Source organism: Pristiophorus japonicus, unplaced genomic scaffold (genome assembly GCF_044704955.1).
Source record: "Pristiophorus japonicus isolate sPriJap1 unplaced genomic scaffold, sPriJap1.hap1 HAP1_SCAFFOLD_262, whole genome shotgun sequence".
NCBI lineage: Eukaryota > Metazoa > Chordata > Chondrichthyes > Pristiophoridae > Pristiophorus > Pristiophorus japonicus.
In genome coordinates, this window is record NW_027252362.1 from 386,662 (window position 1) to 404,643 (window position 17,982).

At 44.6% G+C, this 17,982-nt stretch overlaps 1 non-coding gene across 1 annotated transcript; it reads right to left on the reverse strand.

The window, feature by feature from the left end:
- Positions 1-17,649: 17,649 nt before the first annotated feature.
- trnal-cag (transfer RNA leucine (anticodon CAG)) lies at positions 17,650-17,732 on the reverse strand. Its single transcript has one exon. It is a non-coding gene; the product is annotated as a tRNA-Leu (tRNA).
- Between the last annotated feature and the right edge of the window lie 250 nt (positions 17,733-17,982).

Below are 17,982 nucleotides of genomic sequence, written 5' to 3' on the forward strand. Positions count from 1 at the left end.
AACTGGCACAACAACCCCAACAGAGGGGAGCTGACCAGTGAGCTCCCTCTGAGCTGATCGGGAATGAGGAGGCTCACCTGAAACAACTTATGTCCCACACTGAAAGCTCGCAATCCTTCTCCTCCGCTGCTCTTTACAGACATGTCACGGATCACCCAGCCACCGTGTTCACTTCCACATCCTCACAGTGGGGCCACAGAGGCTCCTACCGTCTCCCGCGATCAGCGAACTCACCCAGTTTATTACATTAAACCCGGAACACGTGCCCGGCAAAGGGCAGGAGAAGCCAGATAGTCTGTAAGCTCGGTCTATCACAGAAAGTATTGGTATTCATGGTGCTTACAGCAATTATTAATTGTCTCACAGACCTCAATTATTTTTATGCGATGAATTGATCGAGTATCGTTACCAGGTTAGTGCGCCGGATCTTAACCCCTCGACCACCAGGGAACAGTTATGATAGATGTTGATATATTTATATATATTTATATATGAACCTGAATATCAACAGCTAGCTACCTTGACCTCATGGCGAACAGCAGTGCATCTAACTTTGAGTGAAGTAAATTGTTCCACAATGAAACCCATTTCATCTTTTGTTCCCTTTTAAACACGAGAAACTGAGACAGGGGGAATAGAGAAATAAAAGCCCAGGGATACAGACAAGAGGAAGAGAGAAGGGGAAAGATACTGTCCCCACCCAGAACTAATGCAGAAACCCCTCTGCTGCGCTCGGGGTGGCCACACACAGCCTGGATACACAAACGGGAGAACACCAGCGGCAGGTCGGGGCCATAAAAGGAACGGCGAGCGGCCCTGGGAGCAGCTTGGAGATCCCGGGAGACTACTCCAGGGAGCAGCGCGAGCTGGTGCAGGAGGGCGGCGGCAGCGAAGTGTGATGTCATCAAGGTCCAGGTCGGTGATTGGAGCGTGGACAGATACAGCAGGAGCGGCGAGATCGGGGCGAAGGAGTGGCGAGAGACTGTAGAGGGATGTGATCGGGGCCCAGGGGAGGCATGGGTTCAGCGTCAGGGGCCCAGGGGCAGCACGGGCCAGCCCACACTGCGATATGTGTGCGCACTGGGTCCGTGCAGCAGAGCTGGTCTCCAGTCGTCTTGTTTAACCCTTGCCACTGGACGAATACTTCGCTCTGTCAAGCCCGTGTGATGGCTGGGGTGCAACGGCCATCACACGTTAAAAAAATCCACGTACAGTTACCTTCCACCCTTCAACATACATTTCAGGACCTAGAATATTGAAACACCTGTGAACTCATCCTTTTTTGGCGAGGAAGCAAGTCATCCTCGCTTCGAGGGACTGCATATGATGATGATGAACTGGATTTGCTGCAGTCCGCGGGCAGCAGGTGATGAAAGCGGGCGTGAGAGGGTGAGTGACAGGTGGGCACTGCTTCTGATGCTTTCTGACCCACGGTGGGAGTGGCCGGGGATTTTAAAGCCCTTTCATTGCACCAATGCAGGGTAAATGAAACTGTGTTTCAGGAACCTTCATGTATACAAACATGAACAATTTGCACTATAGACCTCGTGGGGCAACGGTCGTGTGTCTGACTCGAGATCATAAGGCTGTGTATCCAAATCATGTCGGGATCATTATTCTTCAAGAGTTGTAAACTTCTTTGCTGTTTGGCAATAACCTCACACTTGTTCCAAGGTTTGTCTCACTGTTTCCCTGGTGTCAGGCACAGATATGCCAGATGCTCTCATTTACTTCATGTAACAAGACACAAAAGTTCAAAATTTAAATGAACTTACAGTCTGGATGGCCGAGCCGTTGAAGGTGCTGCGTTCAGTTTGCAGTCTGCTCTTAAAGCGCGGTTTCAAATCCCTTTTCTTATTTTTAGTCATTAAGCAAAACTCATTTGCTTGGCACCACGGCCAGCTCCTTTAAAGTGGGATTCAGCAGTTCACCTGATCGCTTAACATTTCCGTCTGACCGGGTGCTGAAAGTGGAGATGTTTCCGCAGTGTAGCGGTTAACACGTTCGCCTCACACGCGAAAGCTCACCGGGTGGGAATATTTTCTGGAACTTTCTCCTCATGCATGATCATAAACATGTAAGGATTAGGAGCCGGAGCAGGCCATTCGGCCCCTCGAGCCTGGTCCACCATTCAAGAAGATCCTGGCAGTTCTTCGACATCAAGTTTAAACATCTGGGGCGGAGCCAACAGGCGCCTGGTTGCAATCAGTGACAAAAACGTTTGCTTTAGCAGAAGCACAGCGAGCTCAGGTGATACAGCGTGAGATTTTTAATCTCAGGTTCTCGGGTTCGAACACTAAGTTTGTTGATTACATTTTAACTACATTTTATGTTGCTTTCACGGGAATACATCGTTAATTTACCGATGATCTTCTTTTGCACAAATAAAGAAATTCTAACTGAAGGAGAGTCCATAATTGGATAATTTATCTCTGCTCTGCAAGTTAATTCTTAAACCATAAACCATTTTACACACTGCTTTCGGGGTCCGGTTCAAAATGTTCATTGCTGGTAACATCAACAGGAGACTGGGGCAACAGTGAGACTGACTTTAGAGCAAGGGTCTGGTTATTGTCAAACACCAAAGAAAATATACATTCTGGAAGAATAACATCGAAAGGAAATGTGACCCGACACCCAGAAAGAAGTGTTAAGACAGAAGATGAAATGCTGCATCCCTTTCTGCAAAAAATTCCTTTCACAAACATTTCTCTGACCGAAGCTGCACAAAACAAAAATGTTCGTTTCAAAGTCATTAAACTGCCGAATTTCCGCTTCACCTGAATCTCCTGAATCAGATGCCTCTAGTTTTGCCAACTCAATCCATGTCCCTTTGCAATGTTCTGCTTCCACCCACACTATGAAATGTGCCACTAACTTATAGAATCGTGGAATGGTTACAGCACGGAAGGCCATTCGGCCCGTCGAGCCCGTGACGACTCTCAGCGAGTCCCACTCCCCCGCCCTTTCCCTGCAATTGTTTTTCCTTCAGCCACTGATCCAGCTCCCGTTTGAAAGATAAGATTGAGTCTGCCTCCACCACCCTTTCAAGCCGTGCATTCCAGATCCTAACCACTTGCTGCTAAATGGTCATCTCCTGTTCCTATGTGTAAAGTCTGGGAAACACGAGATCAATTCCTGCCACACTCACAGACTTCATAAATATAGCACCGTCTTTCTATTCTCGTAAAACCAGCTCCTGAAGTGTAGGCCAGCTGTGCAGGTGAAAGCTCTGGTTATGTTCCTAACATCACTTCAATTGCAGTGTTTCCGTAGTGTAGTGGTTGTCACATTTTCTTCACCCGCGAATGATCTTTGGTTCGAAACTGGGCGGAAACATTTTGAAAACCCGTTTAATTAAATATTAGAAAAAATAGATTTATTCTTATTAATGTTTCAATATTAACAAAACACAATGTCCCACAGCCTTGTTAAATTTTCTGATATCTATGTTCAGTTCTGTATGCACTCAAACTCGACACTTGAACTGAATGCTCTTAAAAGTATTGGAGTGGGAACTCACTGGATAACAGCACAGCTGGCAATGTTTGCGGAATATATTCGTGACACCAAAGCACACAATGACAACCTGGAACTGTGCGGCACAGTATCCTTGGGGAAAACAGTTGAAGTCCCTAAGAGGGCTTAAACCACCAACTTTTTGGTCAACAACCGAACACGCTAACCCATTGCGCCACAGAGACTGACACAAGTGTATACTGCCAGACATCCCAAACCAGGGTGTCCGTCAGTTAAAGTTTCAGATTGCTCTGACCGGGATAGAACTTGTCCACTCTCAGTTGCACTTTTCCCAAATAAAGGGTGGGACATTCATTGTCGATGCGTGGAAGCAGTCTGATCCCGCACACTGCAGCCACTTCCATGTCACCACCAACCAGCTCTCCCACAACCAGTGTGATCTACCTTCAAGCCTTCCGGTGCCTTGTCTGTGAGCAAGTATTCTGATTGTCCCGAAGCCGGTATTAGGTTTTAATTCCTTTTCAGCTCCTGACTGCGGATATTGCTGTGATTAAACGCGAACTAAATGCTTGCAGGGACAGTTGGATTCACCATTCCTTTGCTTGGTGAAATTTCAAAGATTGAACGTGATGCACATCAACCCCAAACCTCGTCACCTACTCGCTAACCACGACACGATACTCCCGTGAGATGGAAGCCCAGTTGCTGTTTCAAGCTTGAATGCAGGAACAAGCAGAACTCATTCAAAAGAAAGTCCAAGTCCCTGAGGCACCTGATTATTTGCACCGAACTCCTTCGCAATGAGTTGAGGTTCCGTGTGGGGTGATTTGGTTACATCTTTCCCCACACTACAACACTTCAAACATAACTCAACGGCTGTAAATGCTTTGGGGCGACATGAGTTCCTGAAAGGCTCTGCAGAAATGTAAGTCCTTCTTGGCAAAATTTAGTTCCCACTACCATTGCGCCATGAGGTCTAGACAGCTAGCCGTTGATATTCAGGTCCATAAGTAAATATATATTTTTATATTTAGACAAATTATCGAAGCTGTTCCCTGGTCGAGTGGTTAAGATCCCGAGCATTAACCCTTTCCATTCTCAATCAGTTCATCGCAGAAACATAATTGAGGTGTGTGAGAGGATTAATGATTGCTGTAATCGCCGTTAATAACCCCACTACTATCTGTTACAGAACGAGCTTACACACTCTCCCGCTTCTCCTGCCCTTTGCTGGACACGTGTCCCGGGTTTAATTTTACAAACTGGGCGAGTTCGCTGATCGCGGGGAGACGGTAGGAGCCTCTGTGGCCCCACTGTGAGGATGTGGAAGTGAACACGGTGGCTGGGTGATCCGTGACATTTCTGTAAAGGCAGCGGAGGAGAAGGATTGAGAACTTTCAGTGTGGGACAGAAGTTGTTTCAGGTGAGCCAACACATTCCTGATCCTCCTCTCTTCTTAGATAATCCCCGGAGTCGAGGATGACTTGCTTCCACATTAACAATCAGTCGTGATCAGCACAGAGGGAGCTCACTGATCAGCTCCCCTCTGTTGGGGCTGCTGTGCCAGAGGTTTCCCTAGTGTAGCGGTTATCACGTTTGCTTTACACGTGAAAAGCCGCCGGTTTGATCCCGGGCGGGAAAATTATGTTGAAATTTCCTATAGGGGAATAATCGGAGGCGAGTCTCGTCTCTTGGCAAATACTAACTGACCTGCTGAGATTTCCAGCATTTGCTGTTGTTATTTGATATTTATTCTCTTAGCAAAAGGGCTCCCTTATTCCTTAATTGCTCTTTATTTCACCAATAAATAGATAACTTCTAGCGAGAGAAAACGGATCCACCGGGGAACTTTGGCGTGTCGGAATAACCAGTGCTGTTAAATTTGACAAAAGTTGCCCCAGATTCCTGGTGTCGCCAGCGATGAGGTTTTAAACCAGACTCCTAAAACACAGTGTGTAAACTGGGATATGGTTTAACAGTTAACATGCAAAGCACAGAACAAATGATTGAAGTATCGACTGTCCCTCAGTCAGCATTTCTTTCTTTGTACAAAAGAAGATGACGGGTAAATTAATGAACTTTCCCGTGAAAACAACACAAAAGTTAAACAAAAACATACGGTGACTGGCAGGTGAGCGCTTCTTCTGATACCTGGTGGGTATGGACAGGGATTTTAAAGCCCCTTGTATTGCAGAATCTTCATATAGACGAACATCTCAAGTTCCCTGTGTCGGCCTCGTGGTGCAACGTTAGCGCATCTGACTCCAGATCAGAAGTTTGCGTGTTCAAATCACATCGAGGTCACTGCTCCTTTGGGTAATCCCGGAATTAATATTTTCTTTGCTGTTTGGCAATAACCAGACCCGTGCTCCAATGTGTGTCTCACTGTTTCCCCGGTGTCAGTCAGAGAAACACCTGTTGCCCTCATTTATTTCTTGTGACAAGACACAAAAGTTCAAAATCAACCTGCAGGTGGCCATACACAGCACTGGATAGTCAGGACAGCCGAGCGGTCTAAGCTGTTGTGTTCAGTCTGCTCTGAAAGTGTGGGTTTGAATCCCACTTCTCGCACCATTTATTTTTAGTCATAAAGCAAAACTCATTTGCTTGGCACAACGATCAGCTCCTAAAAAGTGGGATCCTGCAGTTCACCTGCTCGCTCAGCATCTCCGTCTGACCTGGTGCTGAAGGTGGAGATGTTTCCGCAGTGTGGCCGTTCACACGTTCACCTTACTGTCATGTATCTCACACCACTCTACAGTTCTAAGTCATTTTGAACATCTCTTTCAGCCAGGTGTGGGTACCTTAAAAGGGGCTAAAGTTAAAATCTACTTCACACAGGATGCCAGACCGGTCCATCACAAGGCTAGAGCACTGCCTTATGTGATGAGGGAACAGATTGAACACGAACTGGACCTGCGGGAAGGCATTATCTCATCCGTGGAATTTAGCGACTGGTCAAGTCCCATCATCCCCGTCATAAAGCCTGATGGATCCGTACAAATCTGTGTGGATTACAAGTCTACCATAAGCAGAGTCTCCCGACAGGACCAATACCCGCTGCCCAGAGCAGAGGACCTATTTGCCACGTTGGCTGGAGGAAAACTTTTCTCGAAACTAGATCTTACATCTGCGTACATGACGCAAGAACTGACCGAAGAGTCTCAGCTACTCACCACCATCAACACACATCGAGGCCTTTTTATGTACAATCGATGCCCATTCGGCATCAGGTCAGCAGCTGCTATATTCCAGCGCAACATGGAGAGTGTGCTCAAGTCCATCCTGGGGAAGGTTGTGTTTCAAAATGACATACTCATCACGGGCAGGGACACCATTCCCATCTCCGCAATTTGCAGGAAGTACTAAGTCGATTGGATCGAGTAGGCCTAAGAGTTAAGAAATCCAAGTGTCTGTTTCTCGCGCCTGAGGTTGAATTTTTGGGCAGAAGGATTGCCGCTAATGGAATCCGCCCAACAGAATCAAAAACCGAAGCAATTCGTCTGGCACCCAGGCCCTGGAATATCCCGGAACTGCCTGCCTTTCTCGAGCTATTCAATTACTTTGGGAACTTTATGCAGAACTTGAGCACGCTGCTGGAGCCTCTCCACATGCTACTCAGAAAGGGGTGCGATTGGTTTTGGGGGGACGCCCAAGAACGCGCCTTCAATAAAGAACTCAATCTTCTATGTTCCAACAGTGTTTTAGCCTTTTTTGACCCAGGTAAAAAGTTAGTTCTTACATGTGATGCGTCAGCGTGCAGGGTCGGGTGCGTTTTACAGCATGTCAATGATGCGGGTAAATTACAACCTATTGCTTATGCCTCCAGGTCACTTTCGCGGGCGGCGTGCGGGTACGATATGGTTGAGAAGGAGGAGCTCGCGTGCGTGTACAATGTCAAAAAGATGCACTAATACCTTTTCGTGGCCAAGTTCGGGTTAGAAACCAACCCCAAACCCCTCACGTCCCCGCTATCTGAGTGCAAGGCAATAAACGCCAAAGCCTCGGCGCGCATTCAGCGGTGGGCACTCATGCTGGTGTCTTACGACTACACAATATGGCACAGACCAGGCACAAACAACTGTGCCGACGCGCTTAGCAGGCTACCCCTGGCGACCACGGAAGGTTCGGACGAACAGGACTGTGAGTTGATCATGGCAATCAATGCCTTTGAATCCACAGGTTCGCCCATGATGTCTCACCAAATCAGAGCCTGGACGACCAGTGACCCCACGTTATCCTTAGTCAAATCATACGTTTTAACTGGTGACTGGGCAGAGACCCGCGATGCCTGCCCTGAGGAGATCAAACCTTTCCATAGGCACATGCATGAATGCTGGTGAATACATGACAATGCCTGCGACATTTCCCATCATTGATAAAATATTCTATGTGATCCTTGCAGTCACTGCTCTTCCTGGTCAGTGATTATAGTCATTGACGTTGTGTAACTCTGTGTGTGATCCATATTTGGCCTTGTTCTGTATCTGACAATGTAGTGATGAACATTAAATGATAGGGGCAGTGACATAATTTCAATAAATCGGAAGTCCACATTAGCCAAATTCCCACTGCTCATTTATGCCGTTCCTTTAACAGAAAACATAACTCTGTAATCTACAGACACGCAAATGCTGAAGTTATTGCTGTTGTTGGAACACTTTGTATACTTTCACCTGCCCTCGGTGCTAAAAGCTCTCTCAAGTTTGTTTCTTGCTGGGATTCGCTGTCACAATAGAGTTGTGATAACTGAGAGGCACTGGGCAGACTGCAATATCTGACCAGACTGGATATGTATTACTGGGACTATCTGTCATTGTACAACTGTATTGAGTGTCGTTCATTGACTGGGGTTGAACATCTGACCATAGTGGCCATGTAATATTGGAAGTTTCTGCCACTGTTGAATTGTACTGAGTGTGGGTCACTAACTGAAGTGGATCATTTTACCCCAGTTGACATGTAACACTGGGCATATATGCCATTGTAGAACTGCACTGGTTGTGGGTCATTAACTGCAGTGGAACCCCTGATTCCATTGGCGATGTATTGCTGGAGGTATCTGTCATTGGAGAATTGTATTATATGTGGGTTACTAACCGGCGTTGAACACCAGACTCCAGTGCCCATGTATTGCTAGGTTTATCTGTCACTATAGAATTATTCTGAATGTGAGTCACATATAGAATGACATATTATATACAGTAGAGAAATAGCCCATTTGGCGTTTATATTCCACTTGAGCCTCCTCATGTCTTTTCACATCTAACTCTATCAGTGTCACTCTCTATTCCCTTATTCCTCAGTTACTTATCTAGCCTCCCTTAAATTAATCTATACTTTTCGCCTCAACTACTTCCTCACCAATCTCTGTGTAATGACACTTTTGCTGAATTCCCCACTTGGTTTTTTGGTGACTCTCTTATATTGATAGTTCCAGTGTTGTTCTTCCCCACACATAAACACACTCACTCTGTGTCAACTCAATCAAAACCTTTCATCATATTATACACCTCAATTAGGTCACACCTCAGACTTCGCTTTACAAAAGAAAAGAGTTCCAGTCTCTTCATCCCTTTCTGATAGGTATAAAGCCATATTTCTGGTATCATTCTTGTAAATCGTGTTTGCAACCTCTCCAGTGCCACTATCCTTTTTATAAGGATATAAAGGCAAGAAACTAAAAGGGCCACTGAATATAAAAGGGCTGCAGGAGGGGTCAAAACTAAAAATCATGGTTTAAAAACTAGGATGAAAACACTCTACCTAAATGCACGCAGCATTCAAAATAAAGTAAATGAGTTGACGGCACAAATCATTACAAATGGGTATGATTTGGTGGCCATTACAGAAACATGGTTGCAGGGTGGCCAAGACTGGGAATTGAACCTACAGGGGTATCTGACGATTGAGAAAGATAGGCAAGAAGGGAAAGGAGGTGGGTTAGCTCTGTTGATAAAAGATGATATCAGGGCAGTTGTGAGGGATGATATTGGCTCTAATTAACAAAATGTTGAATCGTTGTGGGTGGAGATTTGAGATAGTAAGGGGAAAAAGTCACTGGTCGGCGTAGTTTATAGGCCCCCAAGTAATAACTTCACGGTGGGGCGGGCAATAATCAAGGGAATAATGGAGGCATGTGAAAAAGGAACGGCAGCAGTCATGGGGTATTTTAACCTACATATCGATTGGTTAAATCAAATCGCACGGGGTAGCCTGGAGGAGGAATTCAGAGAATGCATAGGGGATTGTTTCTTAGAACAGTATGTAACAGAACCTACAAGGGAGCAAGACATTTTAGATCTGGTCCTGTGTAATGAGACAGGAAAAATAAACGATCTCCTAGTAAAAGATCCTCTCGGAATGAGTGTTCACAATATAGTTGAATTTGTAATACAGATTGAAGATGAGGAAGTTGTGCCAGAAACAAGCGTACGCTGCTTAAACAAAGGGGACTACAGTGGGATGAGGGCAGAGTTGGCTAAAGTAGACTGGAAACAAGGACTAAATGGTGGCACAATTGAGGAAGAGTGGAGGACTTTTAAGGAGCTCTTTCATAGTGCGCAACAAAAATATATTCCAGTGAAAAGGAAGGGCGGCAAGAGAAGGGATAACCAGCCGTGGATAACATAGGAAATAAAGGAAAGCATCAAATCAACGACCAATGCGTATAAGGTGGCCAAGGTTAGTGGGAAACTGGAGAATTGGGAAAATTTTAAGCAACAGCAAAGAATGACTAAAAAAGCAATAAAGAAAGGGAAGATAGATTACCAAGATAAACTTTCTCAAAACATAAAAACAGATAGTAAAAGCTTTTACAGATATATAAAACGGAAAAGAGTGACTAAAGTAAATGTTGGTCCCTTAGAAGATGAAAAGGGGGATTTAATAATGGGAAATGTGGAAAGGGCTGAGACCTTAAACAATTATTTTGCTTCCGTCTTCATAGTGGAAGACACAAAAACCATGCCAAAATTTGCAGGCCACAGGAATGTGGGAAGGGAGAGCCTTGAGACAATCACTATCACTAGGGGGGTAGTGCTGGACAGGCTAATGGGACTGAAGTTAGACAAGTCCCCTGGTCCTGAAGAAATGCATCCCAGGGTATTAAAAGAGATGGCGGAAGTTATAGCAGATGCATTCGTTATAATCTACCAAAATTCTCTGGACTCTGGGGAGGTACCAGCGGATTGGAAAGCAGCTAATGTAACGCCTCTATTTAAAAAAGAGGGCAGGCAAAAGGCAGGTAACTATAGGCCGGTTAGTTTAACATCTGTAGTGGGGAAAATGCTTGAAACTATCATTAAGGAAGCAATAGCGGGACATCTAGATAGGAATAGTGCAATCAAGCAGACGCAGCATGGATTCATGAAGGGGAAATCATGTTTAACTAACTGATTGAAATTCTTTGAGGATATAACGAGCATGTTGGATAGAGGTGTACCGATGGATGTGGTATATTTAGATTTCCAAAAGGCACTCGATAAGGTACCACAGAAAAGGTTACTGCAGAAGATAAAGGTATGCGGAGTCAGAGGAAATGTATTAGCATGGATAGAGAATTGGCTGGCGAACAGAAAGCAGAGAGTCGGGATAAATGGTTCCTTTTCCGGTTGGAAATCAGTGATTAATGGTGTGCCACAGGGATCAGTGCTGGGACCACAATTGTTTACAATATACATAGATGACATAGAAGAGGGGACAGAGTGTAGTGCAACAAAATTTGCAGATGACACTAAGATTAGTGGGAAAGCGGGTTGTGTAGAGGACACAGAGAGGCTGCAAGGAGATTTGGATAGGTTACGCGAATGGGCTAAGGTTTGGCAGATGGAATACAATGTCGGAAAATGTGAGGTCATCCACCTTGGGGAAAAAAAACAGTAAAAGGGAATATTATTTGAATGGGGAGAAATTACAACATGCTGTGGTGCAGAGGGACCTGGGGGTTCTTATGCATGAATCCCAAAAGGTTCGTTTGCAGGTGCAGCAGGTAATCAGGAAGGTGAATGGAATGTTGGCCTTCATTGTGAGAGGGATGAAGTACAAAAGCAGGGAGTTCCTGCTGCAACTGTATAGGGTATTGGTGAGGCCGCACCTGGAGTACTGCGTGCAGTTTTGGTCACCTTACTTAAGGAAGGATATACTAGCTTTGGAAGGGGTGCAGCGACGATTTACGAGGCCGATTCCAGAAATGAGGGGGTTACCTTATGATGATAGATTGAGTGGACTGGATCTTTACTCGTTGGAGTTCAGAAGGATGAGGGCTGATCTTTTAGAAACATTTAAAATCATGAAAGGGATAGACAAGATAGAGGCAGAGAGGTTGTTTCCACTGGTAGGGGAGACTAGAACTCGGGGGCACAGCCTCAAAATACGGAGGAGCCAATTTAAAACCGAGTTGAGAAGGAATTTCTTCTCCCAGAGAGTTGTGAATCTGTGGAATTCTCTGCCCAAGGAAGCAGTTGAGGCTAGCTCATTGAATGTTTTCAAGTCAAAGATAGATAGATTTTTAACCAATAAGGGAATTAAGGGTTAAGGGGAGAGGGCGGGTAAGTGGAGCTGAGTCCACGACCAGATCAGCCATGATCTTATTGAATGGCGGAACAGGCTCGAGGGGCTAGATGGCCTACTCCTGTTCCTAATTCTTATGTTCTTATGTTCTTATAACACGGCAATGAGAATTGTATAGTGTACTGCAAGTGTGGTCCAACGAAGGTTTGATACCAGTTCAGCAGAACTTCACTTCTTTTCATTACTATCCGTCTTGAATGAACCCTTGGTGCTCCATTTTCTTTTTATGGATGTATAACCTGCATCACGACTTTACTGTTTATTTGTATTTCTTCTCTGAGATCCCTTTGCTCCTCGACCTCACTTAGATTCTTATTCTCACGTAGTATTTGACCTCCTTATCTTTCTTACCAAAGTACATCCTCACTCTGTCTGTGTTGGATCGAATTTGCCAATTCAATGTCCAGTCTGCAAGATTATTAATGTCTTGTTGTAGTTTGTTGCAGTCCTCCTCAATAATGTCTATCAGCCCCACCCCAATTTGGCCTCATCTGAAAATGTAGAAATTGTTTTTTTGATTCCAAAGTCTAAATGGACAATTTAAATTGTGAACAGCATTGGTCCCACACTGATCCTCATGGGAGCCCACTTTACACCTTCTGCACTCAGAATAACAGTCCTATACTTCTGCTTTCTGTCCTGGGGTCAGCTCGCTATACATTCCACGACTTGTCCCCTAACACCGCAAGCTCTGACCTTATTCATTATTCTAATATGTGGTACCTCATCAAATACTTTTTGGAGATTTAAGTATATTATATCGACCACATTGCCCTGGTCTGCTCTCCCTGTTACTTCTTCAACGAACTCAAAGAAGTTGGTCAAGCAAAACTTTTGCTTTTGAATCCATGCTGATTATAAATTATTATATTTTTTGTTTATAGATATTCTTCTATTCTCTACTTTAGCAGGGATTCCATTATTTTCCTACCACCGAAGTTCCACTGACTGGTCTATAGTTCCCCGGACATGTTCTATCTCCCATCTCAAATATCAGTATTACGTTAGCTATCCGCCATTCCTCTGACACTACACATTTTTCAAACTAATAATTAAATATTTGTAATAATGCTCCTGCTATCTCGTCGCTGAATTATTTTAAAGTGCATGGATGTAATCGATCCAGACCAGGGGTTAAATCCTCCTTTCATTTGGTTCATGCATTTAATATTTCTCCTCTTTATTTATTGCAGTTATATAATTCCCCATACATTATTCCACCGTCATGTCCACCTGCCCTGTGTCCCTGGTAAATACAGAGGCAAAGTAATTATTTCATATTTTATATAATTTTTCCTTCGCTCCATGTGATTTAATCTTGTCCATCGATTTGTGGCCCTATTCCCATCCGACATTCTTTTTTAAGTGAATGTGCCTGTAGAAAGTTAGATGAGCGATTATGTTATTGGCCACCAAATAGTGGGAAGGATAAAGAGGTGTAAATTTAGATAAAATGCAGCAAGATTCAAGATCTGTCGTGATAATGTGGGACTTCAACATAAACTGGGAAAATAACCATGCAAAGGGAAAATGCAGGGGAGGATTTCCTGAAATCTGTATTAGAACTTTCTCCATCAGTATGTTTCCAGCACGATGGGGAAGAAAGCAGTTCTGGATCTCGGAAATGGATTAAGTAGAACATGTTTCTGAGGAGGAGCATTGAGGAAACAGTGATCACAATATCATTAGGTTTAGAGTAGTTATGGAAAAGGAGAAGGTATAATCATGTGTGAAAATACCCAACTGTAGGAGGACTAATTTTATGAGTTGAAAGGGATCCGGCCCAGGTAGACTGAAACCAAAGATTTCTCGGTAAAACAGTAAATGCACATTGGGAGACTTTCAAAAAGGAGATAGATCGGGTAACGACTAGACACGTTCTCATGCAGGGTGCAGAAATAGCATGATAGCTAGCTACAGCTCGGTGGATGAATGAAGATCAACTAAAACACAAAAACAGAAGCTTGTGATAAACTTCAGGCTCATATTTCAGTAGAGAACCAAGCAGAATACAGAATGTACAGAGAAGGACTATCAAAGGAGGAGGAAGTAGAATCAGCAGAAAAACAGGATATTCGCCCATAGTACTTAGCTGAGGAAGGACACATTTGCCTTGGAGGTGGTGCAACAGAGGTTCAACAGATTGATTCCTGGGATGAGAGGGCTGTCCTATGATGAGAGATTGTGTAGAATATGCCGATTCTCTCTGGGGCTTCGAAGAAACGGAGGTGATCTCGTTGAAAAGGACAATATTCTGAAGGGGATTGACAGGGTAGATGTTGAGAAGCCTGGCTAGCTCAGTCGGTAGAGCATGAGACTCTTAATCTCAGGGTCATGGGTTTGAGCCCCATGTTTGTTGATTATTGTTCCTGAAAATTTATGTTGCTTTCACGGGAAAACATCATAATGAACACATTATCTTCTTTTGCACAATGAAAGAAATGCAAACTGAGGGAGAGTTGATAATTTAATCATCTGTTCTGTGCTCTGCATAAGAACACAAGAACCAGGAGCAGGAGTCGGCCATTTGGCCCTTCGAGCCTGCCTTCTTTTGCACTGAAACAAATTATAACCGTGAGTTTAAATTAGCAGTGCAAGATATTTACAGGGCACCTTTCAATGCTTCACAAAACCATTCCTTTCGCTACAGCCACCCGGGATCGTTTCCCGGTTTGGGAAGTAACTTTGATATCACCGTTTGTAATTGAAGTGGAGTAATTTTATTATGTTACATGGATAGAAACATAGAAACATAGAAAATAGGTGCAGGAGCAGGCCATTCAACCCTTCTAGCCTGCACCGCCATTCAATGAGTTCATGGCTGAACATGAAACTTCAGTACCCCCTTCCTGCTTTCTCGCCATAACCCTTGATCCCCCGAGTAGTAAGGACTTCATCTAACTCCCTTTTGAATATATTTAGTGAATTGGCCTCAACTACTTTCTGTGGTAGAGAATTCCACAGGTTCACCACTCTCTGGGTGAAGAAGTTTCTCCTCATCTCGGTCCTAAATGGCTTACCCCTTATCCTCAGACTGTGACCCCTGGTTCTGGACTTCCCCAACATTGGGAACATTCTTTCTGCATCTAACCTGTCTAAACCCGTCAGAATTTTAAACGTTTCTATGAGGTCCCCTCTCATTCTTCTGAACTCCAGTGAATACAAGCCCAATTGATCCAATCTTTCTTGATAGGTCAGTCCCGCCATCCCGGGAATCAGTCTGGTGAACCTTCGCTGCACTCCCTCAATAGCAAGAATGTCCTTCCTCAAGTTAGGAGACCAAAACTGTACACAATACTCCAGGTGTGGCCTCACCAAGGCCCTGTACAACTGTAGCAACACCTCCCTGCCCCTGTATTCAAATCCCCTCGCTATGAAGGCCAACATGCCATTTGCTTTCTTAACCGCCTGCTGTACCTGCATGCCAACCTTCAATGACTGATGTACCATGACACCCAGGTCTCGTTGCACCTTCCCTTTTCCTAATCTGTCACCATTCAGATAATAGTCTGTCTCTCTGTTTTTACCACCAAAGTGGATAACCTCACATTTATCCACATTATACTTCATCTGCCATGCATTTGCCCACTCACCTAACCTATCCAAGTCACTCTGCAGCCTAATAGCATCCTCCTCGCAGCTCACACTGCCACCCAACTTAGTATCATCCGCAAATTTGGAGATACTGCATTTAATCCCCTCGTCTAAATCATTAATGTACAATGTAAACAGCTGGGGCCCCAGCACAGAACCTTGCGGCACTCCACTAGTCACTGCCTGCCATTCTGAAAAGTACCCGTTTACTCCTACTCTTTGCTTCCTGTCTGACAACCAGTTCTCAATCCACGTCAGCACACTACCCCCAATCCCATGTGCTTTAACTTTGCACATTAATCTCTTGTGTGGGACCTTGTCGAAAGCCTTCTGAAAGTCCAAATATACCACATCAACTGGTTCTCCTTTGTCCACTTTACTGGAAACATCCTCAAAAAATTCCAGAAGATTTGTCAAGCATGATTTCCCTTTCACAAATCCATGCTGACTTGGACCTATCATGTCACCATTTTCCAGATGCACTGCTATGACATCCTTAATAATTGATTCCATCATTTTACCCACTACTGAGGTCAGGCTGACCGGTCTATAATTCCCTGTTTTCTCTCTCCCTCCTTTTTTAAAAAGTGGGGTTACATTGGCTACCCTCCACTCCATAGGAACTGATCCAGAGTCAATGGAATGTTGGAAAATGACTGTCAATGCATCCGCTATTTCCAAGGCCACCTCCTTAAGTACTCTAGGATGCAGGCCATCAGGCCCTGGGGATTTATCTGCCTTCAATCCCATCAATTTCCCCAACACAATTTCCCGACTAATAAAGATTTCCCTCAGTTCCTCTTCCTTACTAGACCCTCTGACCCCTTTTATATCCGGAAGGTTGTTTGTATCCTCCTTAGTGAATACCGAACCAAAGTACTTGTTCAATTGATCCGCCATTTCTTTGTTCCCCGTTATGACTTCCCCTGATTCTGACTGCAGGGGACCTACGTTTGTCTTCACCAACCTTTTTCTCTTTACATACCTATAGAAACTTTTGCAATCCGCCTTAATGTTCCCTGCAAGCTTCTTCTCGTACTCCATTTTCCCTGTCCTAATCAAACCCTTTGTCCTCCTCTGCTGAGTTCTAAATTTCTCCCAGTCCCCAGGTTCGCTGCTATTTCTGGCCAATTTGTATGCCACTTCCTTGGCTTTAATACTATCCCTGATTTCCCTAGATAGCCACGGTTGAGCCACCTTCCCCTTTTTATTTTTACGCCAGACAGGAATGTACAATTGTTGTACTTCATCCATGCGGTCTCTAAATGTCTGCCATTGCCCATCCACAGTCAACCCCCTAAGTATCATTCGCCAATCTATCCTAGCCAATTCTCGCCTCATACCTTCAAAGTTACCCTTCTTTAAGTTCTGGACCATGGTCTCTGAATTTACTGTTTCATTCTCCATCCTAATGCAGAATTCCACCATATTATGGTCACTCTTCCCCAAGGGGCCTCGCACAATGAGATTGCTAATTAATCCTCTCTCATTACACAACACCCAGTCTAAGATGGCCTCCCCCCTAGTTGGTTCCTCAACATATTGGTCTAGAAAACCATCCCTTATGCACTCCAGGAAATCCTCCTCCACCGTATTGCTTCCAGTTTGGCTAGCCCAATCTATGTGCATATTAAAGTCACCCATTATAACTGCTACACCTTTATTGCATGCACCCCTAATTTCCTGTTTGATGCCCTCCCCAACATCCCTATTACTGTTTGGAGGTCTGTACACAACTCCTACTAACGTTTTTTGCCCTTTGGTGTTCTGCAGCTCTACCCATATAGATTCCACATCATCCAAGCTAATGTCTTTCCTAACTATTGCATTAATCTCCTCTTTAACCAGCAATGCTACCCCACCTCCTTTTCCTTTTATTCTATCCTTCCTGAATGTTGAATACCCCTGAATGTTGAGTTCCCAGCCCTGATCATCCTGGAGCCACGTCCCAAAGCACTTCAGAGTGGTGTCAAAACAAATGAGTTTGCAATTAAAAACACTGAATGTCAGAAGTGGGATTTGAACCCACGCCTCCAGAGGAGACTGCGACCTGAACGCAGCGCCTTAGACCGCTCGGCCATCCTGACTGTTGATGTTTCACATGCAAGTTATTACTCTGGAAAGTTTCAGACCAGGCGCTTGTTCAGTGTTGCTGGAAGGTCCAGTGTTCGGGATATCCTCTCCCCCGGGGTTTTCCTGAGCCTGTGATCGGTGCACGGGGAGGTTTGGCCCGGGTCCGAGATAGCTTACATCCCAGGGATGGACAATAACTCTCTGAGCTCTGGAACTGGGGAAGAGCGAATAATTAATGAGCTGTTTGCGGGTTTCAAATGCAAC